Here is a 27,541-nt window from a genome sequence, read left to right as displayed (position 1 = left end):
GTAGAAAATGTATTTTTTTTCTTTTTTTGTTTCTTAGCAAAAAACTAACCCCTTTTTAATAAATAATAAATTGAATCTTGATGACTATTCCTTGAATGATCATATATGTTTGGTTATATATGATCAGGTAGATGCTGGCAATGATCTTTTCTTCCCCTGACACTTATGGAGTTCTGGGTTTTTGTCAGTTTGCAGCTCTATATTGAATCACTGAAACTTTATCTCAATCCAAGTAACTCACTTTTAAGCAAATGATATGCTATATATGGGCTTTTTTTTGTCTTTTGCTATGAATAGAATATTAGCTTATATTGCAACCTTCTCGTTTTCATCATCCATCAAGGTAAAATCTCAAATCCACTTTACAGGCAACTCTAGGTAATACATTCTTTTCTGCTCTGTGATTCTGTCATGTGCATTAGAGAAATGTTTTCACTATGCCCTTTTCAGAGAGCTCACTTTACAAAAAAAAAGTTATTTTGATAGAACAGAATGCTGTGTCAATAGCACCGTCTTGTACTACCAAGATTCCAGAAACATCATTATTATTAATATCTTAGTCCATTGATTCTAGACAAAAAAAAGCTCAATAGAAGTAGAAAAAGATACTGGCCTATTTTGAGAACACAAGCAGAAATACTTGGCTTGGGGAATTGCAAAGACAAAGCAGTGAGGTGAAGGAACTCAATGCTCTCTTCTGAATACAAGGACATTTCTGATGGCTTTAATTGCACCAACAGCAGATGCTTCCTATGGAAGGTTAATTTGCAAAAACATGAAATAAAATAAACCTACTCATTAAAACTTTCTCATTTAAGTCCCATTTTTATCTGGACATCAGAAAATGCTAAATAGATGCTGTGGGAATCAGAGAATGATGTGTTTTGTTATGCAGCGTTGTTTTATTGAAGCATCATTTGATGCTTCACATTCTGATTGGTGGCTGGCAATCCATTAAGATCACTTCCCTAAAGGGTACAATTGCCCTTTCAAATACTGATCAATAAGAGACTTTGCTTTCGCTCCTGAACTCTGTCAGGTCCATTTCTTGCAATGTGTTATTTAAGAGGCGTTTGCAGCATATTGAAGGTAATGATTGCTAGTATTATCAGGTGGAATACTGCAATAGAGTCCACTAATATAATGCAGTGAGCTCCCTGAGAGAGAAAAGGTAATTTTTGGAATCCACAGACACTTAGCTGTTAGCTGCCAAATTGTGTTTTTGGAAGATTACTATCACAGAACGCTCTCCTGAAGTACTCTTTGGTGGACAGTAAAAAATGCAAATGGCAGTTCATTCACTGAGTAATGATTGCTTTGGACAGATCCTAAAGTGTTATGTGTCATAAACACAAAACTATCAGCCTTATTTATGCGGTCCTGGTTTCTGTGACTCACCAACTATTGAGATGATTTTTCAGCTGATAGCATAGATGTGTTTCTTAATTGCACATTACTGTTGTGGGTGATTGATCATTATCTTTCCTAGATACAGGATATGCAGGTTTGAAACAGTACAATAGTCATTCAAGAAAGAATGTTTCTGGCAGGACCAGTTTCAGAGGACCAGGCTCCTAAAGCAGCTGGACCAGCTCAGAGGCACTGGGACTTCTTCCAAGGAGACAACTCTGTGTCAGATTTAGGACCTTCTCACTGCCCGGGTTCCTAGACCTCTCCACCCAGGAAGCCTCTGCTAGTTTGACCCAAGGGTGATCAAAAACTCCAGGTCTGCTGTGAGTCTGTTCAAATGTGAAGCTATCTTTACACCAACATCTGACTTTAAACTTCCTTTCCCATGGCATTATTGCACCAGCTAGAAACAGGTGTCCATCCCGATTCTTACTGGGTTCTAACCTCAGCCTCCCTGTGAGCTTCCTTTTAAATTCTGCTTCTCTTACCTGCTGGTCATGCATTTGCTCTGCCATGTAGTCTAGATGTATAATTCACATGTAAATGACACATCAAACCATGGCACATACTTAAGCCATTAAAACTGACCCAATCTAGGCAACTATAGGAAGATAGCTTCCAACTGAACTACTTTGAAATCCATTTGCTAATTGTGGGGGGAGATAAATCTTTTAAATTATACAATGTGAAAAACAAAACTGGCCCAATCTGAGAATTCTAAGCGAATAGTGTTGTGTGTTACCAAGCCATGGAAATTATCTACAGCAATAAGAAAAAGAAACTTATTTTGCAGAGCCTTTAAAATATTGTTGATGCTGTATAACATCCAGGAGACTTATGTGGGAAGGATGTCTGGCATTATTTATGTCAAAAAGATGAACCATATTGTGTGTGAGTATTTCCCGCCTTTGCCTGGCACTTTTCTCCTATGAATGTGGAGGTCTTTAAGAAGTCCTCTAGCTTGAACATTTCTTTTCTAAGTACTCAATAGCCCCGTAAGTGAGCCATTGATCAGGGTACTAACAATTTGTCCATAAACCCATTTAATTCTGAGGACTGTCCAATAAAAAAGAAAAAAGGGAATAAACATCTCCCACATGCGAGACAGCTGAGCACACTAAGCAATTCAATGCTTCCTTGTAACTAGCAGTGATTTTTTTTTTTCCTTTTTGAGTATGAAACTCACCAAGTGCCCTCTTGTAATGATAAACACTAAATAAATCTTTCTTCACAAGGTGAGCTCAGCTGCAGGGGAACATCATTTTTTAGAAACATTTTGCACAGAGTTAGATTTTTCACTGACAATCATTCATAATGCTATTTTTCTTACACTTTGAGGTAAGGGACACCTGTTTGAATAAGCTAGGTGTGTGCTAAGCTCCTTTGTTGGTGTCAAAAGCTTTATCTTTTTTCTGAAAGTAAAAATCAGCTCAGAAAGGGAGGTAAGGGAGAGACAAGGTTTACTGGAAGAGGAAAACATTTAACGATAGGAAGGAGAAAAATCCTTTCTTCATCTTAGGAGGTGCTTTTTTTAAAGAGAGGAAAGTCTGCTTTTCTGTGCCTAAGAGTTAAACCGCAGGGGGCCTTCATTCTGCATTGTTGAGTTATCAAAATGGAGCCCACCTCTAATGAGAAATCTAAATCTAATCCTTTGTAAGGAATTTGCTTTTTTTTTGTATGGAAGATAGAAACTTCCAAACTGAGTTCCCCTGTTCCTGCCGAGGTTGGAATTGAAATTTCTTCTCACAATTTCGGAGCTGCAGGAGAGATAACAGTCTCTGACTTGGCAGACTGAGGGGGGCAGCGCGGCACTGACTCCGGCTGACTTCGTATGGATTTCTTTTCAGCAAATTAAAATCTGCCTCCCTTGACAGGTGAAAATGAGGATGCGATCACATTCCACTGTCTCTTACTGGGGTACTGCTGGCATCCACTCCTCTCAAAAGATAGCTCTCTGTAAAGATCTTTTGCAAATTTGAGTGATTGATTTTAAGGTGTGTCTGCATTTCTAATTTCCTAGGAAGAAAGATTCCCCTTAACAATGAAAAATCAGCTTGGAAGAGTGGGTAAGGTGTAATGTTTAAAAAAAGTAGTTTGTTTTCTGGGAAAAAAATCTTGGATGGTAATGGTACAAGTGCTTCATTATCTCAAAGGAAGAAACATGGCATGTGGATGATTTAACTGACACCCGCCTATGAGTCATTTTTCCTGCTTCTTATAAGGTCATCTGCTGTGTATGGTCATGGGCTAGATGCTATAGGGCAGATACAGAACCTAGTAAGTTGAGACCTCAATGTCTTGTTTTCTGTGTCAACTTCCATGGGCCTTGGGGTGCCCAGGCAGCTGGCCCAACATTATTCCTGGATGAGTGTGTGAGCATGTGTCTAAAAGAGATTGGCCTTTGAATTGGTGGCCTTAGGAAAGCACATGGCCCTCCCCTAGTGTAGGCGGGCTTCATCCAATCCCTAGAGGCCTGGATACAACAGCGAAGCAAAGGACAGCAAACTTGCTCTCTCTACCTGACTGTTGGGCAGCATGCCAAGCTCCTCCTGGCTTCCACACCCTAGCTCTCAGATCCTTAGAACCACATTGCCGACTTTCTTCAGCCTTCAGCTTGTGGACAGTGAGTTATAGGGCTTTGCAGGCTGCAAGATTGCTTCTGTTTCTCTGAAGGCATTGTCTAATACTGACCTGCTCCAGAGGCTGTCAGAGTCGGTTAGGGACTGCTTGCGGCATAGAAGAAATCATCTGGAGTTCCCATTGTGGCTTAGTGGGTTAAGAACCTGACTAGAATCCATGAGGATGTGGGTTTGATTCCTGGCCTCGCTCAGTGGGTTAAGGATCCAGCATTGCCACAAGCCGCAGTTCTCAGATACGGCTCAAATCTGGTATTGCTGTGGTTTTGGTATAGGCCGGCAGCTACAGCTCCTATTCGACCCCTAGCCTGGGAGCTTCCATATGCCACAGGTGCAACCCTAAAGAAAAAAAAAAAGAAAAAAAAATCTGATATTTGAAAGTAGGATGCACTGTTTCTCTTGATAGGAAGAAAGGAAGAAACAGACTTCAGTCTGATACTGCAGACTGAAATCTTTCATCAAAATGACTATGGAAATTAAACAGAGGCAGCATCAGTGTTCAAATACAAAAATAAAAATACTATCTAATATTTATTCTATGAAGTCTGTATATATGTATAGCAGATGCTAAGTGTTTTAGAAAATTATTTATTAAAGGGCTGTGTGATCTCTATGGCATGTTTATTACTGAAGAAGAGATTGCTTTTTCTGAAGCAATGGAGTTGGAGTTGCTCCATGGACCCCGAAAGAAAAATCAGCTGCAGGCGCCCTTGGATTAGAGGGCGAAGGCTGTACAGAGATGGTTGCTTGGATTGGAACTTGGAGCAAGTCTCTTTCATCAGAATTATGTTAGTTCCAGCTGTTTCAGAGATCACTGAGAAGACAAGCTGGGAAAGTCTTCAGTGGTGCTGGGATGTTGATTGTCAAACATTTTACAGACTGAAGACACCTCAGTGCTTGGCTAAATGAATAATAGAAGAGAAGGAAAAGAAGAAAAAATGCTAAGATGGGCACCTCTGTCTCCTGGAGTTCCAAGGCAAAGATCTCATATTTGGCACAGTATTTCCAAATTGGGTTGGGGAATATGCAAGAGTTTGATAACAGGGATTATTAAATTGCATGAGTGTCAGAGATAAAGAATCATAAAGAATTTTAAATTGGATTGGGATAGGGAAATGGAGAAGTGGACAAAGTGCCAAGGAGAACAAAGCATAATTTTCTAAGCTTTTTAATCAATAAGCTCAAGAGATTATTTCAGGGACCTGGGGTCTTCAAGGTAATTAAGACACAACAAAAAGATAAAACACAAGAAGGAGCCATGAATTTGTAAGGTGCTCTGAACATTGCCAGCTGCTAGAGAAATGTGTATCCCTGAGGTGCTGGCTTGTGTCACTCTGAGAAACAAGGACGGCGTGCTTTCTTCTTGACCTCGGAAACACCTCTTACCTTCCGTGGAAGCCATCCCAAATGTTTCTAGGGAAAAAGGCACTGTAAAGCATTAATAAATCAGAGTGACAATAGAAGTTATAAGAAGGTTAAAAAAATAAGCGGGTGCACATTTTCAAGTCTAAAAATTCTTTGAAGCTGGAGAAACCCTTAGCCCTGCTTAAGCTTTAAGAGATAGTTTAAAAATGTGGGATCAGAGTTTTATTGTTGTAACTGATTCTTAACTGCTCAACTCTGCTCCTATCATTGCATTTGGGCCATGATCATTAGCTTTACTGTAAAATTATGATCTCCTGATATAATTTTAGGTTTTCATTTATTTTCTTTTTTAAAGAGTTTGCTGGTTGAATGGTTGACTTTCAAAGGCATGTTAGTTTCAGGTGTACAGCAAACTAAATCAGTTATACATATATCCATTCCTTTTCAGATTCTTTTCCCATATAAGCTATTACAGAGTATTGAGTATCATTTCCTATGCTATACAATAGGACCTTGTTACTTATCTCTTTTATATTTAGTGGTCTTATTTAGTTTGCTAACATTTGCGTATTCTTCGCTGATTTGTTCTCAATATTTTGATAGTAAAAACAACTTTTTAAATAATGAAAATGGAACACATGAATCAATAAGATTACAATACAGGGCATAGTGTCATAAATCGAGCATGTGAAATACTGCAGATTTTCAGTGGGTGCCAAAGAGGAGGCAGCTCCACAGTGGGGGAGGATCAAGGAAGAATAGAAGATGGTTTTAGGGGATAAATAGGTTTCATTGACCTATTAGGAAGGGTGGAAGAGCATTTCTAAATGAGAAGAGTGGTTAAATAATTACACAGAAAGGAATGTACAGAGCATGTCAATGTCAGGGGATTCATATCCAACTCAGCTAGCCTGGGTGGTAGAGGGGATGCTAGAAAGTAATGTTGGAGTTAGGTTGGATGTTTGGTGTAGAAGTTTGGGCTTTATCCTGTGGAAATGAGACTGAAAAATGCTTTTTTAGGATTACTGAGTAGTATATGTACCTATATAGCTCAAAAATGCACACTGTATATCTTTCCCAACTGATCAGTTCAGGCCCCTGGATCCAACATCCTCAGATAACCACTCTTATTTTAATGTTTATCCTCCTCCCAAAAGCTCTTTATGCAAATATAAATGTATGTTGTTACTTCCCCCTTTGACCCAAAAGGTAGTACTTTACACTTTCCTATTTTGCTTTTTTCCCTTAAAGTATAGATTTTGGAGATTTTCTATATTTTTTACAAGCTAAATGCTAGGGAAGTATTGCAGTTTATTTTACTGGCTTTCCATTGCTATTTTAGTGTTTTAATCTTTTGCAAGCAATGAAAAAATGCAAGTTTGCATGTACTATGAAGCTTTGAGAATAAATTATAAGAAATAGGATTGTTGGAGTTCAAAATAAATTAAGTTTCTAATTTTGATAGTTATCAAGGATTGTCATTTGTAGGAATTATGTTCATTGATATTCTACATGGTATTTCTTTTTCAATAGCTTTACCAACAGTGAGCTATCCATCTTTCAAACTTTGACAATCTTATTAGAGAAATAAAGGAAGCTTGCAGTGGTTTAATAATCACTTTTCTTATTAAGAGTGAATTGGAGCATCTTTTTTTATATATTGTTATCCTTTTGTGCTTATGTCCCATAAACTCCCTATTCACTCCTTTTACCTACTTTTGCCTGAGTCAGTGGTCTTTTACTTATAAATTTAAAAGTGTTAATTATAATTTAATGACAGAAACCCCAAAAGGTAATGAGTTGCAATTTTTTTTCCCTAATAGATTATATGCCTTTTGACTTTTCTCCTGGTGTTTTGTTTTCGAAGACTTCTTGGTGGTTGGAATGGTCTATGTGTTTTCAGGGTTACAGATACATTCTACCATTCTCAAGGTTTGTTTAATACCTGTGCTTAAACTTTGATCCATTTTTTAGTTTATCTTGATGCAAAACATGAGGTAATAGTACAGGGTATATTTTTCATGTCTATTCACTTGTCTCCAAATATGCTATTTCTTAATAATCTATCTTTTCTTAATTGACTTGAAATTTTACCGTGCATCCAAAAGAGACAGCAGTTCTGTCTCAAATTGTAAATTTAATGCATTTCAGGGAAACATAGCAAGATTTTTCAAACATATATTAGCTATCTCAATATCATGCAGAAGACAATGTAAAAAAAATAAACGTAATAAAATCCAGGGAAACACTCAAAAAATAAAAAAAAGAAAAGAAGACCAAGAAGAAGTAAATGAAAGGAAACATTCTTATCACATACAACATGTAGATTATCAAGCTTCAATAATAAAACCACATGGTTTTATGAACCGCATGAATAGCTCAATGGAATGCAATAGGGCTTTCAGTGTAAAGGCTTTTCAGGGATACCAAGTCCTGTTTTATTTAGACATGTTCATGCTAGATGCCTGTTTTGAAGATTTTGGAGCTTGGAATTTACATGTGTTTCATAACCTAAGGGACAGCAGGGGGTAGGGAGGATGAAGGATGCAAGGTACTGGCAGTACAGCTGTGCTCAAACTTGCTTGGGTGAAGAAACCATCCAGATATCCTGCCACCTCAGCGTCTGGATCAGTGGGTTTGGGTAGGGGCCTTGGATTCTGCATTTGTAGAAGACTCTCTGGGTGATGCTAAAGCTGTCTGAGTCTGGGCGGGAGGACACTGATCAGAAAGCTCAGGGGGGAGATAGCGTCTGATATAGCAAGTGATCAGAAGGTATAGAAAGAACGAGATTGAAGTGAGAGTGTCGTGGTGGGATCACAGCAGCTGTAGGACAGATTGAATGTGGGTGGTGAGGAATCTGTGAGAAAAGATGACTCAGGGTTTTCCTGCCGGGGAGATGCTTTCAACCGCCAAAAAAATAAGCTTAAGAGGAAGATAACCAGACAGTGTGTCACTGGCAGATGTTGAGCCTGAGTTTTTTATTTCAAGTGAGAGATAACCACTTGGGAATCAGTATCAGACCTTCAACGTGGCAATGGAGTGACTGTCCAGAAGGAGTAGTAAACAGGAAAGACAAGGACCAAGAATGGAACACATCTGCCTTTAAAATATAATAATGTGGACTAATCAGGGGGGTAGGAAGAAAATACAGAGAGAATTGCTGAATAATACAAGGGAAGGGGGCTGGAGGAAGTAATCCAGTGATGCCCCCCCCCCCATTCTCGTTCATATCTTGGACTGGATGGCAGTGATGTGATGAGGGTTTCCCAACCTCTGAGTGACAAAAAGGAGCAGCGTAGGGAGAAACTTAAAATGGGTCATAGAGGTTGATCTCTCCCACTGTTTCTGGGTCTCTCAGAATATTTCCTCTGATCACAAGTTCACATTTTTGGGAACAAGCCTTTCTCTCGATGACCAGCCTCCGTATTTGCTTTCCATAAATTAAAAATCAATTAACATCCAGTCCCTCTCCATTTACCTACACTCACTTTGTCCTTGCTGCTCTCCAAAGTGAACACACAATCAGTATAATAAAGACTATGCTATCCACCAAGAAATTTAAAGTAATGGGTCTCTCATGGCAAAGGCTGGAGCAGAGAACTGGCAGATCAAGTTTGATGAAACCTGAAGTTAATCTGAGGATTGGTTTACTTGAGCAAGCTTCCAGAACAGATCCCCTTTGAAGTGGAAACCTGGCAACTTTAACAAGATCAGTCTAAATCAGGGATTGACATCATTTCAGAATTAGGTTGCCAAGATGCTGAGCCCACTCTTTTTCAGTCATGCATGGGTTGGAGGTAAGGCTATGGCATCCCTTCCTTTCCCAGTAGAAACTTGCCACATTTATCAGTATGCCACAGCCCCAAGCATGTTTCTTCTCTAAATTTGTACAACGAACTCTTGGTTATTCAGACCCAGGAGACATCACTAATGCACCCTAGGGGAATTTAGAGTCTGTTAAAGGGGGTCAGTAAGAGGCATTTTTAGAACACTGAACGTTCCCAAGAGGGAAAACTGGAAGAAATCACTTCAGGATGGGTCAAACAAAGTAGGCAATTTCTGTTAACTACAAGGTAAAGGAGAGTTACAAGCCACCTAAGAGTTGTGATTTGCAAGGGCACTGAGAAAATGGGAAATTCCAGACATCAAATTGCCAAATTCTTGTGGATAGCCCTCTCTGATACCTACTTTAAACAAAAATATTATGAGATGCTGGTGCCAGCTTTATGTCTGCGTGGGAGTCTAAATATGATAGAAGGGAGCATTTTTTTTTTTTATCAAGATAGCATTTATTTTTTACTCAATGAATTTATTACATTTATAGTTGTACAGTGGTTATCACAATCCAATTTTAGTATTTTAAAAAAGTATATATAGTTTAATACTTTTGCTACCTATGTAGTATGTATATACACTTTTTTTTGGCTGGAGGATGTAATTCAATACTGTCAGGCAAATCACTGCATGTAATTTTCTTTGCTTGCTTTTTCCTTTTCTCTTATTCTTTAATTATTGTCTCCTATTTACTCTCTTCTAAGAACAGTACATAAATAAGGCTTTAAGAGTGCATTAAGGGTGCAATCCCTCTATTTCGTATAAACCCAAAATACACAGAAACATTTCAACAGATCAAAAATATAGCTGAATTGCAAGTATTCTTAGGAATAGGTACATTTTCTTTTGTTTTTGTTAGACTTACCAAATTGCTCTTATTAATATGGTGTTCTCATGCATTATGTAATAGCTGATAGCAAAGAGTAAATCATGAGAACCCTACATTTTGAAAAGCTGGATCACTCTCATAAGAGGTGGGGAGCGTGTTGTACCAAGTCCCCATACGTCACATCTAATGCACCTGTAATGCAAGCGTGGTGCACATTGCCTAATTTCCTACAGCAACTCACATCAAAATATGTCATCGAAGTTAATTAAATTTTTCAATATTTCTTGAGAGATGAACAAGGTATTGTGGTCTTAAAAATAAATTGGTAAACAGACATAATAGACTTCAGGAGATGGAAATTTAATGAAACAAGAAAGGGAAAAATACATTAAGGAGAAAATCATAATGAATCATAGAATGTTCAAATTTAAGCAGTCCTCAGAGATCATCGGTTCCAAGTGCTCATTTTAGGATGGGGAACTGAGGTCCATAGATGTTATATAAGGTCACAGAGCATAATAATGATTTGGATTCCTGCTCTGTGAACATAACTCTCTGGGAGAATGTTAGGCACTCGTGAATGTTTCCTTCTTTTTTTTTTTTTAATCCCACTAGGGTACTCTTGGGTACTTTGAAACAGTAATTTCCCTACAGTAATCTTGAGACCAGAGGCTATCAAACTGTGTAAAAATTAAGCTGGGCTTTAGGAATTACTCAAAATGGTCTAGGATCTAGGATACTCAAGCCTATAGCTCCAGAAATTCAATTTTAACCACTTACAAAGAAAGGATCTGGCACTAGGGAATGGAGAGATGCAAAACTGACTTGTGAGCCATAAATATAAATATGCTTGAGTGTGGAAAGATGGAATCAGTGAGTGAATGAACTCTGTAAGACATGTAATTCTGTGCATGAAAATTACATTGGTAACAATGAGAATAAGATTATTATAATGGTTTACTTTGTTTTTTTTAGTTTTATGATTTTTATTTTTTCCATTATACTGATGTACAGTGTTCTTTCAATTTCTACTGTACAGAAAAATGTGTGTATTACTGAATACATATGTATATATATGTGTATATATATATATATATATATATATATATTCTTTTTCTCATATTATCCTCCATCATGTTCCATCACAAGTGACTAGATAGAGTTCCCCGTGCTATACAGCAGGATCTCATTTCTTGTCCACTCCAAATGCAATAGTTTGCATCTATTAACCCCAGGCTCTAAGTCCATCCCCCTTCCCCCCCTCTCCCCTTGGCAACCATGAATCCATTCTCCAAGTCCAAGAGTTTATGTGGAAAGATTCATTTGTGCCATATATTAGATTCCAGATATAAGTGATATCATATGGTATTTGTCTTTCTCTTTCTGACTTATTTCACTTAGTATGAGAGTCTCTAGTTCCATCCATGTTGCTGCAAATGGAATTATTTTGGTTTTTTTTTATGGCTGAGTAGTATTCCATTGTATATGTATACCACATCTTCTTTTTTGTTGTTGTTGTCGTCTTTTTATCTTTATCAGGGCCACACCCACTGCATATAGAGTTTCCCAGGCTAGGGGTCCAATTGGAGCTGTAGCTGCTGGCCTATGCCAGAGCCACAGCAACATGGGATCTGAGCCACATCTGCAAGCTACACCACAGCTCAAGGCAATGCCAGATTCTTAACCTACTGAGAGAGGCCAGTGCTCAAACCCGGAACCTCATGGTTCCTAGTTGGATTCGTTAACCACTGAGCCAGGACAGGAACTCCCACATCTTCTTAATCCATTCATCTGTTGATGGACATGTGGGTTGTTTCCATGTCTTGGCTATTGCGATTACTGCTACAATGAACATACAGGTGCATGTATCCTTTTAAAGAAAGTTTTGTTCGGATATATGCCCAAGAATTGGATTGCTGAGTCATATGGTAGTTCTATATTTAGTTTTCTGAGGTACATCCATACTGTTTTACAGTGGTTGCACCAATTTACATTCCCACCAACAGTGTAGGAGGGTACCCTTTTCTCCACACCCTCTCCAGCATTTGCTATTGGTTGAGTTGTTAATGATGGTCATTCTGGCCACTGTGGGGTGGTACCTCATAGTAGATTTGATTTGTAATTCTCTAATAATCAGTGATGTTAAGCATTTTTTCATGTGCTTGCTGGCCATCTGTATATCTTCTTTGGAGAAATGTCTCTTCATGTCTTTTGCCCATTTTTAATTTAGGTTGTTGACTTTTTATTTTATTATTATTATTATTTTTTGCTGTTGAGTTGTATAACTTGTTTGTATAGTTTAGCAATTAAGGCCTTGTCAATTCCATCGTTTGAAACTATTTTCTCCAATTCCTTACATTGTCTTTTTCTCTTTTTTATTGGTTCCTTTGCTGTGCAAAAGCTTGTGCTTTGATTAGGTCCCATTGGTTTATTTTTGCTTTTATTTGTATTGCTTTGGGAAACTGACCTGAGAAAATATTTGTAAGGTCGATATCAGAGAATGTTTTGCCTATGTTCTCTTCTAGGAGTTTTAAGGTGTCTTGTCTTACATTTAAGTCTTTAAGTCCTTTGAGTATGTTTTTGTGCATGGTATGAGGGTATGTTTCAATTTCATTGATTTATATGAGGCTGTCCAGTTTTCCCAGCATCACCAGCTGAAAAGACTTTTTCCTATTTTATATTCTTGCCTCCTTTGTCGAAGATTAATTAACCATAGGTGCCTTGGTTTATTCCTGTGTTCACTATTCTGTTCTGTTGGTCTGTATGTTTGTTTTGGTACCAGAACCACATTGTCTTTATTACTGTAGCTTTGTAACATTGCCTGAAGTCTGAAAGAGTTGTGCCCCCTGCTTGTTTTTTGTTTCTCAGGATTGCTTTGGGAATTCTGGATCTTTTGTGGTTCCATATAAATTTTAGGATTGCTTGTTCTAGTTCTGTGAAAAATGTCATGGGTAATTTGATAGGGATTGCATTGCATCCATTGATTGCTTTGGGTAGTATGGCCATCTTTATGATATTAATTCTTCCAACCCAGGGGCGTGGAATGTTTTTCCATTTCTTTGAATCCTCCTTAATTTCCTTGATGAATTTATAGATCTCAGCATATGTCTTTCACCTCCTTGGTCAGGTTTATTCCCAGGTATTTAATTTTTTGGGGTGTGATTTTAAAAGGTGTTTTATTTCTATATTCCTTTTCTAATATTTCATTGTTAGTATACAGAAATTCAACTAATTTCAAAATGTTAATCTTTTACCCTGCTACTTTGCTGAATTTGTTGATCAGTTCAAGTAGTTTTGGGGTTGAGTCCTTAGGGTTTTCTGTATATAGTATCTTGTCATCTGCATACAGTGACAATTTTACCTCTTCTCTTCCAATTTGGATACCTTTTATTTCTTTTGTTTGTCTGATTGCCGTGGCTAGGACTTCCAATTCTATGTTGAATAAAAGGGGTGAAAGTGGGCGTCTAGATTTGAGTGGGAAGGCTTTCAGCTTTTCTCTGTTGAGTATTCTATTTGCTGTGAGTTTGTCATAAATGGCTTTGATTATGTTTAGGTATGTTCCCTCTATATCCACTTTGGTAAGAGTTTTGATCATGAATGGATGTTAGACTTTGTCAAATGTGTGTTTGAGATATCTGCATTGTTTGAGATATCTGCAGTTTTTGAGATAATCATGTGGTTTTTTACTTTTCTTTTGTTAATGTGGTATGTGATTTTGGTTAATTTGCATCTGTTGAACCATCCTTGTGCACCTGGGATGAGTCTCACTTGGTTGTGGTGTAGGATCTTTTTTATAGGTTGTTGGATTCAGTTGGCTAAAATTTTTTTGAGAATTTTTGCCTCTATATTCATCAAAGATACTGGCCTATAGCTTTCTTTTTTGGTAGTATTTTTTTGTCTGGTTTTGGTATTAGTGTGATGGTGGCATCATAGAATATCTTTGGGAATGTTCCTTCTTCAAACTTGTTGAAAGTTTAAGTAGAATGGGTATAAGTTCTGCTTTGTGTGTTTTGTAGAATTCACCTGTGAAGCCATCTGGTCCTGTATTTTTGTTTGTAAGGATTGTTTTTATGACATGTACAATTTCAGTTCTAGTGATTGGAATGTTCAGTTGATCTATTTATTTTTGATTCAGTTTTGGCAGGCTCTAAGTCTCTAGAAAGTTGTCCATTTCTTTTAGGTTGTCAAATTTGTTGGCATGTAGTTGTTCATAGTATTATCTTATGTTTTTTTGTATTTCTGCTGTATCCATTGAGATTTCTCCTTTTTCACTTCTTGTTTTGTTTATTCAGGTTTTTTTCTCTCCTCTTCTTGGTTATTCTGGCCAGAAGTTTGTCAATTTTGTTTACCCTTTCAGAGAACTGGCTCTTGGTTTTATTTATTTTTTCTATTGTTTTTTGAATCTCTATTTTACTGATTTCCTCTCTGATCTTTATGATTTCCTTCCTTCTGCTGACTTTAGGTTTTTCTTGTTCTTCTTTTTCTAATTCATTTAAGTGGTGGGTTAAGTTGTTGATTTGAGAATTTTCTTCTTTTTAAGGAAGGCCTGTGTTGCTATGAACTTCCCTCTGAGCACTGCTGTTGCAGCATCCCTGATAGACATATAGTCTCAAACATACTCTAAAGAAAAAGTCTAGATTTTCTTATTTTCCTTCCCACATTGTATGATTTTGAAGTCCTCTTTTGACATCTTCATGTTTGTGCTTTTGTTGTTCCTTGTGTTTATCATTAGTTTTACAATAGTGTTTTGTTTTGTTTTGTTTTGTTTTAGATCTGTATACTGGCTTATTTAAGAGATTACATTCCCATTGTGATTTCCTCCATCCTATTTTTTCTTACTTCTTTTTTGTTTAGAGAAACCTTTTCAGTATTTTTTTTTAGAATGGGTTTAGTGTTGCTGTACTCTTTTAGCTTTCATTTGTTGCAGAAATTATCTCTTCTATTTTAAATTATATACTTGCTGGGTAGAGTATTCTAGGCTGCTAATTTTTCCATCTTCGAAATTTGAATATATGTTGCCACTCTTTTCTGACCTGTAGTGTTTCTGTAGAGAAATCAGCTGATAACCTTACGGGGGTTTCCTTATACTTAACACTGCACTTCTCTTGCAGCCTTTAGAATCCTCTCTTTATCTTTAACTTTTGCCATTTTTATTACAATATGTCTTGGTGTTGGCCTGTTTGTGTTCATCTTGTTTGGAGCCATCTGTGCTTCCTGTATCTTGATTTCAGCTTCCTTTAGATTTGGAAAATTTTCAGACGTAATTTCTTTAAATATATTTAATTCCCCTTTTCTTCTTCTGGAATCCCTCTTATGCATAGATTGGCCTGCTTTATATTATCCTATAGATTTTTTATATTGCTTTCATGTTTTTTTTTTTTCATTTGGTTTTCTGTCTGCTGTCCTGATTGGGTGATTTGCATTATTCTGTCTTCCAAGTCAAAAATTCATTCCCCTGCATTATGCATTCTGCTCTTTAGTGCCTTTAACTCAGTTTGCATTTATGCAAATGAATTTTATAATTTTTCTTGGTTCTTCCTTATTTTTTCTTATTCCTTTGTAAAATAATCTGCATTTCTATATATCTTCTCTTAATTCCTTCATATTCACCCTTAATTCCTTCACTATCTCCCCTTGACTCAGTATCTATTAGATTACAGAGGTCTCTTTCATTGTTTGTTGCCTCAGGTGAATTCTCCTGTTCCTTTAACAGGGAATGGTTCCTGAGCTTCTTCATTTTGCTTATATTTTTCTTTTTCTGTGAGTTTAGGGAAACCAACTACTATAGTTTTGGAGGGCTATTTCTATGCAAGAGTGCCCCTTTGTATTTTGTGGGGGATTATTATTTATTTTTGGCATGAAAGTTTGGATATTTGCTGTCTCTGCTTCAGTGTGAGCAGTACATCCCCTTGATAGGGTGCTGAGTGTGTTTCCAGGGAGAATGAGGAAATGGGCAGGGCCAGTAGTCAGTGCCTGGTTGCTGGACTCTTGACATAGCAAGGACCTGCAGGAAGGTGACTAGGGCTACTCCTAGTTTGGGGCCCTGGGAAATGGTAATGAGCCTCAGGCAGATTTAGGCAGGGCCCAGAGCATTTGGCAGTGACAGTGGCAGTGGCAGGGTTCTTGAGTTCCCAGGGGAGTGAGAGCAAAAAGAGGTGGTGATTGGTTGCAATGCTCTCCTCTCTGGTGCCCTCTAAGGTGACTGGGGCCACAAGTGGTGCCTGTTCATAGACCCTTAGCAGTGGTGGACCATGCCCACCTCTGGAGTCAGAGATAGCTGTGGTGGTTTGCCGCCGCCACCTGTAGACCATGCAAGGAGCACCCTGTCCTGCTTATCCCATGCAGAAGTTGCTGCACAGGTTGCTCCTAGTTGCAGGGTCACAGGAAGTGACAGTGATCAGGCATGTGTGGGCACTGCCTGGAGCATTTGGTAGTGGCAGTAGCAGGGCAGGTGTGTTCCCTGGGGAGTGAGAGCATCAATGGTTGGTGCTTGGTTGCAGTGCTCTCTTTTTTTGCCAACCTCTGAGGTGACTGGGGCGGCAGGTGGAGCCTGTTCATAGACCTCTAGTGGTGGTGGGCAATGCCCCTATCTGGTTTCTGAGATGATTGCTGTGGTTTGTTCCCACTGCCTGTGGATCACTCAAGAGGTGCCATGTCACACTTAGACCTCTACTGTCCTTAGCTCACACAAGATGTGCCCAGTTCCCCATAGCCCACACAGAGGTGCCTGGTCTCCAGTAGCCCAAGTAAGTGGCCTCTCACCACCTATAGCCTGTGCCAGAGGCACCTTGCCCTCTGAGAGTCTGCAAGTGCACAGCAAAAGAGATTCCTATGGTGATCCACCCCTCCTCCTCTCACCCTCCCCAACAATGATGCTTTACTTTACCTGAAGGCCCAGACCTCCTCCCAGGTTCCCTCTGCTCCCCAGCCGATGGTACCCTGCTTCCTAGCTTCTCAAGCTGTCCCCACCCAGCCAATCCTAGTCCTCTCCCCAGAAATGAGCTCCAGAGCCTGAGTCACATTGCTCAGCCCCTGCCTGAGCATCACAGGCTGTGGTGTCTGGGGAAGTAGTACACATGATCTCCCACTCTGCTTTTCCCTCTTCATTCCAGCTGTTGCAGTCTTCTAAGTGACTTTGAGGTCCCTCTGTATCAGCCAATCTCCCTGTCAGTTAGGTGACTTCCCAGGGTGTGGGTTCCTTTGCTCTTTCACAGCTCCCTCTCATGAGTGCTAGTCCCATATTGATTCCTTTTCTCTCTCTCTCTTTTTATTTTGTCCTACCCAGTTACATGGAGGCTTTTTTGACCTTTTTGGATGTTTAATTTCTTCTGCCAGCATTCAATAGATGTTCTGTGTGAATCATTCTACATATAGATGTGTTTTTTGATGTGTTTGTGGGAGAATGTGAGCATGACATCTTACCCCTCTGCCATCTTGATCCTTCCTTGATTTTAAATGTTATAATTCCTCATGGGTAGGTCCATGTAGAAATCCTAGTTATGTCTAAAGCATCTTCATTAATGCTATAGCCTTACAAAATATCCATATCTTCTTTAGGGACATTGAAATGCAAATAAAGTTTCTTGAAACTGCCCTCTTGGGAATAGTGGAAAACTTAGCCAGTCTTTGTTGTACCCAGTCTGGAACAGTGTAGAGAATTCTGATTTAAGACTCCCAACGTGTTCTAGTCTCAGTTGTATTATTGTGTAAGTTCTATAATCCCAGAAAAATCAAGAGATTGCTCTTAGCTTTAACTTTCTCATCTCAGAAATGTGGAGGTTGATCTTGGTGAGTTCCAAAGTTGTTTCCAATGCTAAAAGTCTCAAACTTGAAGGAACCTTCTTTTTTCCAACATTCCAAGCCCTTCTCATAATGCCTACCTACCTGGTCCAACCCTAATCACAGCATTTTGGCATATGGGCAGCCCTGCCAGCTAAATTCCATCTTTATGGCCAGCTCCTTAGAAGCACACTGGCATGGGTGATCTCTTCAGGGTTCCGCAGAGAGCAGAGCCCAAGGAAAACCTCAATATTCTCTCAGTTTACTTGGAGTTTCAAGGCTAAGGGTGAGGATGAGGGGAAATTTGAAAGAAGAAACACTGGAAGCAGTGGTCCTCTGGTTGATGCTGCTGCACTGGCCACCACTTCACTAAGACCAGTATCAAGGCAGTGGTTTCCTGGGCCTATGTGTCCACAGAGTGTGGGCTGTGAATATATGTGGGGAGAATCACATGCAGCACAGAACCATCTCAAGTGGAGACAGAAGGCTCATCAGAGTACTTGGCTCCCTCCCAATGCTATGCTCCCCTTTCCTCCACTAGACAGCCAGCTTCTCCACGACCCTTCTCTATATCTCTTGACACCGTGGAAACCTCTTAGGATGTCACATGTCCCTCCAATGTTGGGGTCTTCATCTACACCCAGGAGTATCCGGTCTGCATGGGGGTCATGAGGGTCCTGAGGCCAGGGCTTAATTAGACTGTTGCCCAACTGGAAGCATGGCAAGATGTTACAGATGAGACAGGGCACTTCCAGACTCGGTGGACTCTTAAGAAGCAAGAAAGACTAAGAAGATGTGAATACGCACATGATGTTTCTGTCTACACAACAGCTGGGGTCCTAGAGGGCCCCTGTCCATCATAGAGCTGATAGTTAAGACGACTATACTGTACACTGCATGTGAGTGAAGAGTATGGGTCTCATGTTTCTTGTCACATAAAGACTTATAAAGGCAGAAGGACATGTTAGAGGTGATGGCTATGTTTATGGCATAGATGATGGTGCTGGTTTCATAGTGTGTACTTATCTCACACTCCTTAAGTTACATACATAAAAGATGTACAGCTTTTGGAGTTCCCATTGTGACTCAGTGGGTTCAGAACCCAACATAATGTCCATGAGGAGGCAGGTTCAATCTCTGTTCTCGTTCATTGATTTAAGGATTCAGCATTGCTGTGGCTGTGGTGTATGCCTGCATCTACAGGTCCGATTAAACCCCTAGCCTGGAAACTTCCACATGCTGCAGGTCTGGTCTTAAAAAAAATTATGGCTTTGTTTATGTTAATCATACCTCAGTAAAACAGTTTAGTTATTACTACTACTACTATTATTATTCGTTTTCCATGAATTGTTTTGAGGTTGTGGAGGAATTGGACTCTCATCTTGGGTCATATCTTGTTTGTTCTAACGTGGAGAGAGTTAACCCATGGTAATCAGCCTTGCCCTTGTGCCCCTGGTATGCCTCTCACCCTTGGAACTCTGGTGTTTTGCCTTGAAGCTGAAGTCTACTGATGAATGGGGCAAAATGCTTGGTTCTCCTAGAATGTTGGCTCATGAAGAGATCTTAATCCAGACCCTTCATTTGAGAGATGAGATGATTGAGGGCTGTAGAAATTCTGACTTTTCCAAATATATACAGTGCTTCTCTTAGGAAATCCTTCTTTTTCTGATCATTTAGGAAGGAATTATGCCAGCAAATTCCCCTAAGTGTCTTAGAATCAGCTCTGTAGGAAACAATAATAAAAAATAGGATAATTTTGTCTTTTAATATGAAAATTATCTTGTACGTAACTATCTCCCTAAATATTACCTCCTAAATGACAAGGACACAAAGCTGGAGGATTTTAAGAGTAGAGTAAAAGATGGCTGTCATCGAGACAGAGTGAAGTAAAATCATAGGAACAATAAAATCTCAACCCCCAGCTCCTCCCAAATCACCTTTCCTCCCAGTAACAGGCTTGGTATTGAAATGGATGATTTTCATGAAGATGAATTAAACAATGCCATTCTATTTCCACAGGAATAGCTGTGCATTTCCTCTGGCTGAAAATTCACATCAGCTGATGTGTTTTGCCAATATCAATATTGATAAAAAAGAGAAATTATCCCCAAATTCTACAGTTCTAGAAAATGAAAGAGCATTATGTTCTGAGAAATTGTTTTTTAAGGCTTTGTTTTTTAAATTTTATTTTTATTAAAGTATAGTTGATTTACAGTGTCATGTCAGTTTCTGCTATACAGTAAAGTGACTCAGTTTTATATGTATATGTAAAAAGTGACTCAGTTTTATATACATATATATATATACATATATATATATATATACACACACACACACACACACATTCTTTTTCTTATACTATTTTCCATCATGTTCTATCCTAAGAGATTGGATATAGTCCCCTGTGCTGTACAGTAGGACCTCATTGCTTATCTATTCTAAATGTAATAGTTTGCATCTACCAACCCCAAACTCCCAGTCCACAGTCCACTCGTCCCCCACCCCTCCCTCTTAGGAACCACAAGTCTATTCACTATGTCTGTGAGTCTGTTTCTGTTTTTCGGGCTTTAACTTTATGTTTAGTGTGTGTGTGTGTGTGTGTGAGAAATAGGACATGAGAGACACATATCTAGAAAGAGAAAGGAAGATAAAGAGGTGATAGATATTGGGTCCCAACTGTAGTGTAATCAATTAACAGAATCTTTAGATTGAAAGTGATCTTAGATGTCCCCTAGATAGATCTCCTAATTTTAATGAAGATCAAAGTGAGGCTCAGAGAAGTGGCTTGATAATTGGGAACAGACCCACAATGACCATTTCATTTTCAAGTCTTGAAGCCTTCTGCTTTAATTTTTGCTAGAGTGTGAAAACATAGTCCTTCATAAAGGAATAATTAATTAATTAGCAAAGAGAAAGTCAGTCCAATAAAGCAAAACAAGGCATTTATTCTGCACAGGTTCTATAACTTCTTTATCTGTCTCCTTCTGCTGCATGATTTAGGTTGTAGAAACTGTCTCCCAGAGAGCTGGTATATTGAATTCCCCTGCATGTGTTCTAAGAGATTGAGTTCATTTGACTGTTGATTTCTTCGTGCAATGTGGTATCCTCGAAAGAGATGGAGAGGTAATTTAATTGAAGACCATAAACCCATCTCAGCCCTTCTTTTCAGATGCCCAGGTTGTGTTCCAGCACAGCCATGGTATCCTGTAGACCAAAAGTGAAAAGTCTATTATAAGGAGCTCACAAACTTTACGGTCATGCAGTACAGTTTTATAGCAAGGTTCACTGATCATAAGATATAAAGGACCCCGGCCATACACTCAGGAGAATTCTATTACTTGAAACTGTAACCATTAGGAAGAAAAGTGTACAGATAACCACAAACTTGTGGGAAAGAGCATGTCTGGCAGAGTCATGCTGTCACAGTTGAGATTCCTGTGTCTGTATGATGCCAGGCTGCTGTTAGAATTTTCTCGGTCCAGCTCTCCTACTCTGCAAAGTCCTTTTTGATGACTCAGATAGCACTTATTATTTATTTTAAATATTGATTAGTATATATTTCAATTGGGTCCCTTTGCAAAGTCCCACTTGTGCTTTGTAGCCACCTACATCTTTTAAAAAGTGCTTTTAGGAGTGCCCATTGTGGCTCAGTGGGTTAAGAACCCAACATCATATCTGTGAGGATGTGGGTTCAACCCCTTGCCTTGCTCAGTGGGTTAAAGATCTGGCATTGCTGCAAGGTGGAGCTTAGGTCACAGGTGCAGTGTAGGCCTGTAGCTGCAGCTCTGATTCAATCCATAGCTAGGGAACTTCCATATGCCTCAGGTGCAGCCCTAAAAAAGGCGCACACACACACATTACACATATATAAATACATACAAACCTATATATTTATATACACACATACATATATGAGTTAAAAATAAACTAGATTATTCATTAACTTGGGTACTTTTGAAAAATATTTGCCAAGATATTCCTGAAGTCAGGGCAATACTGGAAGGTTACACCAGAGGGCAAGTCTAAAACCATTTTTTGTCTGAATTGACAGCAGAGGCTACTGGGAAAACTAAAGAGCTTGAAACTTTTTTTTCCTATTTTAGGGCCACACTTGCAGCATATGGAAGTTCCCAGGCAAGGGTCAAGTCAGAGCTACAGCTGCCGGTCTACACCACCACCACCACAGAAATAAAGGATCGGAGCCGAGTCTGCAACCTACACCACAGCTCACGGCAACGCCAGATCCTTAAGGGCAAGGCCAGGGATCGGATCCTCATCCTCGTGGATCCTAGTTGGGTTCATTAACTGCTGAGCCACAAAGGAAAATCCAAGACCTGGAAACTTTTGAGTAAAGCAACTCACCCTTACTTTCCCCACATGCTGGATTCCCCCTTTGCGAAGACTTTTGCAGTGGAGAACTGTTCAGTTAGCAGTCTCTGCTGTGAGCCTGGTTAAGACAGGCCTGCACACAGCCACCTGGCTCTGCAGTGCTCTGCAAGCCCAGCCTTCACACCTGTGGTCCACTAACCATCCATACACCATGCCCTTCAGGGTCTTTTCCCCCATCAAGGCTGTTTCTGAAGATGGTTTTTTTTTCTCACCAACCTGTTCCCAAAATTTGCCTTGGGCCAGTCTATTAAAGCGGGACATTTGGGGCCCCAGAGATCCCCTCACAGGAAGACAAGAATACATACCCAGCTGCCAGGCCATGTCTAAGGAGTAACAAGGCTTGTCCATGTGGGTGGACATTTGGGGTAGAGTTTCCTAGAAAAAGAAAAAACAACTGGTGAGCAGAGGTCACACACTCTCCTAGTTCACAGGTTTTTGTTGCTCTTGTTTAGTTTTGAAGTTATTTTAAAATAGCCCTTGAGCTGTGATTTTCACCAGTATGGGTGTTTAAGAGTGTCTGTTTTTTATACCAATCTGAATGGTGAACATTTAAAATATTTTCCATTTCTACAGAAGAAAATATAGCCATGTTTTATAGGAGAAGTTATGCTTGTAGTTATTAAAGCTAGTTTTAATTGAAGTTTTTTTCCCAGTTTCCAAAACAAAAAGTGGCATTAACAACTTATACTTGAGTGGAGTTCCTGTCATAGCTCAGCAGTAACAACCCAACTAGGATCGGTGAGGACATGGGTTCAATCCCTGGTCTCACTCAGTGGGTTAAGGATCCAGCGTTGCTATGAATTGTGGTGTAGGTCACAGATGTGGCTAGGATCCTACACTGCTATGGCTGTGGTGTAGGCTGGCAGCTGCAGTTCTGATTTTACCCCTTGCCTGGGAACTTCCATATGCCACAGGTGTGGCCCTAAAATGCAAAAACAAACAAACAAAAAACACCCTTACACTTGAGCAACATCATTAAGACATCACCAGAGAGTGGAGAAACTATGAATTAAAGCTTCCATTTTGCATTAGTATTTCCAGTATCCTTCCTTACCCTAATTCTTCTCCCTCATCCCTTTTTATTGTGGTGGGGGTGCATCACTAGGACACTCAAGGTTCAATACTCTCAGATTCTGAAAGAACCCTGTAAATCCATCCACAGAGATGAAGATTTATTGATTGATGAGCCTTTCTTTAAAAGTCATCACTTGTTTGTGTTTGTTACCGGTAATGTTTGCCTTTTAAGAGGCAAGCAGGAGGCTTAAGCAAATTGAACTTATAAAGAGCAATTAGGTTTCAGGAAACATTGACTCTCTAAAGTCTTATGGTCAAACAGTGTACGCAGCTGCCACGTACACATCTGCGTCAGGCCGATCTCTTCCCTTGACTTTGATTACGGGGGACTTGTCAGGGTATCGTGGTCAAATAGTCTGAACAGCAGGGAGACCTATGGCAAGCCCAGGGGGGAGGAGCCCTTGCTCAGCCAGGAGTTTGAAAGTCACCCCCAGGCTCTGCGCTAGAGATCTGAAATGTCTCGTCTGTTTGTGCAACTGTGGACCTCAGCTAAAATACCCTCCTCATGAGAGAACTCACCACTGGAGGAGTCGCTACTCACCCAAAGAACACATTTTCTGTTTTCAAAAACACATTATTTGAAAAGTTGTACATTTTTGAGCTAAGACCTTTTAATAGCATCTAGTCATACATTTTAAAAATTACATTAAAAAATGAAAATATACCTAGGGACTACTCTAGGCTAGGTGCTTTACCAGTTTTAATTAATTGGGTTCTTAATGGGGAGGTAGTGTTTTCTCCATTTTACAGAAGGAGAACTGGGCCAGAAAGAGTTTAGAAACTTTGCCCCAAATCACCACTGTTGGTGAATGACAGAGCCCTTCAAACCCAGGTAGTCAGGCTCCAGAATCTGTGCTTTTAAGCCCTATTGTACATGCCATACTGCTTCCTTTATGCTTTGTATGCTTCAAATTGAGAACTAATAAAAGGTCTTTTCCGTAAGATTGATCATTGCAGTCTTCTAGGACATTAAAGCATGTGACAAGGCAGTGTCACCGGCTTGCATACCAAACCAGAAGTTCCCCATAGATGAGTGAGGTAGAGGTTCTGAACATATAAAAAAGTCTCAGACTTGATTGAGCCCTGGGCCCCTTGATTCAGTAGCTCCAAATGAAATGGTTTGAGTCACTAGCTTTTGCATCTGTGAATCAAGGTTACCTGGTGAGCTTAAAACCAGTACAGATTTGGAGTTTCTGTCTTGGCACAGTGGTTAACAAATCCCACTAGGAACCATGAAGTTGTGGGTTAGATCCCTGGCCTTGCTCAATGGGTTAAGGATCCGGTGTTGCCATGAGCTGTGGTATAGGTTGCAGAGGCGGCTTGGATCCCGCATTGCTGTGGCTCTGGCATAGGCTGATGGCTACAGCTCTGATTAGACCCCTAGCCTGGGAACCTCCATATGCCGCGGGAAGCAGCCCTAGAAAAGGAAAAAAGACAAAAGACAAAAAACAGTGCAGATTATTAAATGTTGTTGCTAGGGGCCAGGGTCAGGAATCTGCATTTTTTTCCCCCCGGACACAGGGCAGGGAGACTGCTGGCCAACTGTCAGGAATCCACATTTTTTAAAAAACTCCCCTTGGTGAATCAAACAGAGTCTGGTTTGGAGGCCACTGAATTTCCTAACATTCTTTCTCTGTGGTTCCAGAGAGCAGCTTCAGCCTCACCTGGCACTTAATGAAATCACAAGTTCTCAGGCCCCTGCCTGGACCTATAGAATGTGGAAATCTGTTCTCACAGACCCTGCAGGTGACTCCAATCCCTGTTAAAGTTGGAGAACCGCTGCCCTAACTTAACTTTAAATCACATCCTCAGGAAACACAGTGTTAGTCTAGACACCAACTCCCTGGAGAATAATATCAGTGTTCATACAACATTCAACATAATTTTGTATTACAGCTTCTTCTGATAATTCTTTTTTAATCACACTTCAATATTTGTTCCCTCTGTACAAAAAGGAAACCAGGTCACGTATAATATTTCTCCAGAGTGAAAGAGAAAAGAAAACCTACCTTCACAGGGGTTGAAAAAAATCAGTAGTGTTGTTTCTGATTCATCCTTAAATTATTCAGACCTTATGGATAGAAGCTACACTTTTGGTAAAAATTATTTTCTAATTTATCATTTGAGTTAAATGATGCTTAAATTATACACTATTTGGTACCTTTTTCTCCAAGGGAAGGTATTAAAAATTCTTCACAAATATTAATTATTCTCCTTACCATTTTGGGAAAGTTGAGGTCAAGGATGTCATCTTCATTGTATGTGGGAGAAAAGGGAGGCAAATCAATTGTTATACAATTTGTCACCCAGTTTGTATTCATTTTCCAACAATTCAAGAATACTGTTCTTTCCACTTTTAGCTGACTCTGTAGTAACACCTTTCTGACTTTCGGTTGCTAATTCCTTATATTTTTGGAAGCATTCATTTGTAATTAACCTTTGGACACATTTTAAATATGGCATTTTGGCTTATAACTCATAACAGGCTGTACCTAAGAATAAAATATTGGTTTGCGCAGTAATTTAAAATAAATGAAGTAACTAGCTTACAAAAGACTCATCAATTGTCTGTGACCTTTTATCACTTATCGTATAATCAGAGTGTGCTCTTTTTAACAAAGCCCCTTCCAGTCATCCTACCAGAAATGAGAGATACCAGTATTCTGTCAGAAATTTTAAGTGCTTTTCCTAAATATCTCCATATTAGCTATTTTTCATAGTATTAATATAGATGTGTACATCTGCTACATAGGCTAGACTGAAAACCTAACACATTAATAAATCTGCATACCAGTGCCTACCCCCAGCTAGATGTATAAATAAATTGATGGATAAGTAATAGAAACACAGATGATAGATAATTGATAGATTGACAGGAGATAGAGCTAAGCTTACCATTTATCAATGTTTATTGGGCATAGAGTGTGTGTGTGTGTGTGTGTGTGTGTGTATGTGAGAATTTTTCAGGTCAGCCACTAGTTAGATATGCACTACTGGATGCTAATACCAAGTCAATTCAAGTCAAGGTGGTCAAGTTAATTTATTTGGGCTTAAATCACTCTAGCAATAGGCCAAGTGTCTCTGTGTTTTTAAAATAGTGTTGGGAGTTCCCATCCTGGCTCAATGGAAATGAATCTGACAAGTATATAAGGACACAAGTTCGATCACTGGCCTTGATCAGTGGGTTACGTATCTGGCGTTGCTGTGGCTGTGGTGTAGGCCAGTAGCTACAACTCCAAATGATTTGACCCCTAGCCTGGGAACTTCCATATGCTGTGGGTGTGGCCCTATAAAGAAGACCAAAAAAAAAAAAAATAGTGTCAAGTCTGCTCATGCCCCTTTCAGTTTTCCTTCTGGTCCTGGTTCTTCAACAGCTGATTTATGGTATAGGCTCCTCTTTGTATGAATTCATGTGAAATACTTTTATTCAACACCCACCACTGACCCTCCTCTGTACTAAGTCCTGAGCATTAAAGATCCAGGGAGGCAGCACTGAGTTTTGTTTTAGCACAAACATCAAGTCCGAAGACTGATTCTCCTTTGCAAGGTCCATCCTTTCTTGGCTTGTGACTTTACCCGTGCTATTGATGTTTCATTACTGCATGTCATTTGGAAGTGAAGAGGGTGGGCCCTGGAGCCAGTCTGGCTTCTCCACTTACCAGCTCTGTGACCTTGGGCTACTCACATGATGTCTTATGTCAGGTGAGGATAGTGATAGTATCTCCTTAACAGGATGTTTTAAGGATTTGCTAAGCTAATGCATGTGGTGTTCTTGAAGAAATCTACAGCAAGCTTTCATGAATGCAGCTCTGGTTATTATTTTGTGAAGATGCCCTGTTCATAGGTGATGCACGTGCAGGGGGACCAGGCTGCCAGCTTCGTGTAGGACCTGCTGTGTGGGAGCCACCAAAAAGGAACACGGCTACCTGTTTGCTACCCAAGCAACTTTAAAACATCCTGCTGCCTTGTTTGTCAAAAAGGGACTCTGGGCATTGCTTCTAGGCTGCAGTTTAAAGGAGTTGTTTTAGGAGAAGTGCTAATAGATTTGTACTGATTCTTGAGGCTGCTTTCTTCAGGCTTGGGGAAGTAAATTTTCCCTAAAGAGCAAACAAAAGGCAACATAACACCCTGGTCCCTATACCATTTGAATTTCTCCAAAGAGGGAGAGTGACTGTCCTTAAATTCCATGTGTTTAAAGTCCTGCTATTTCATAAATGATTTTTAG

Source organism: Phacochoerus africanus, chromosome 3 (assembly GCF_016906955.1).
Source record: "Phacochoerus africanus isolate WHEZ1 chromosome 3, ROS_Pafr_v1, whole genome shotgun sequence".
Classification (NCBI taxonomy): domain Eukaryota; kingdom Metazoa; phylum Chordata; class Mammalia; order Artiodactyla; family Suidae; genus Phacochoerus; species Phacochoerus africanus.
The sequence above is the reverse complement of the archived record's forward strand: the minus strand, read 5'-3'. Positions refer to the sequence as shown.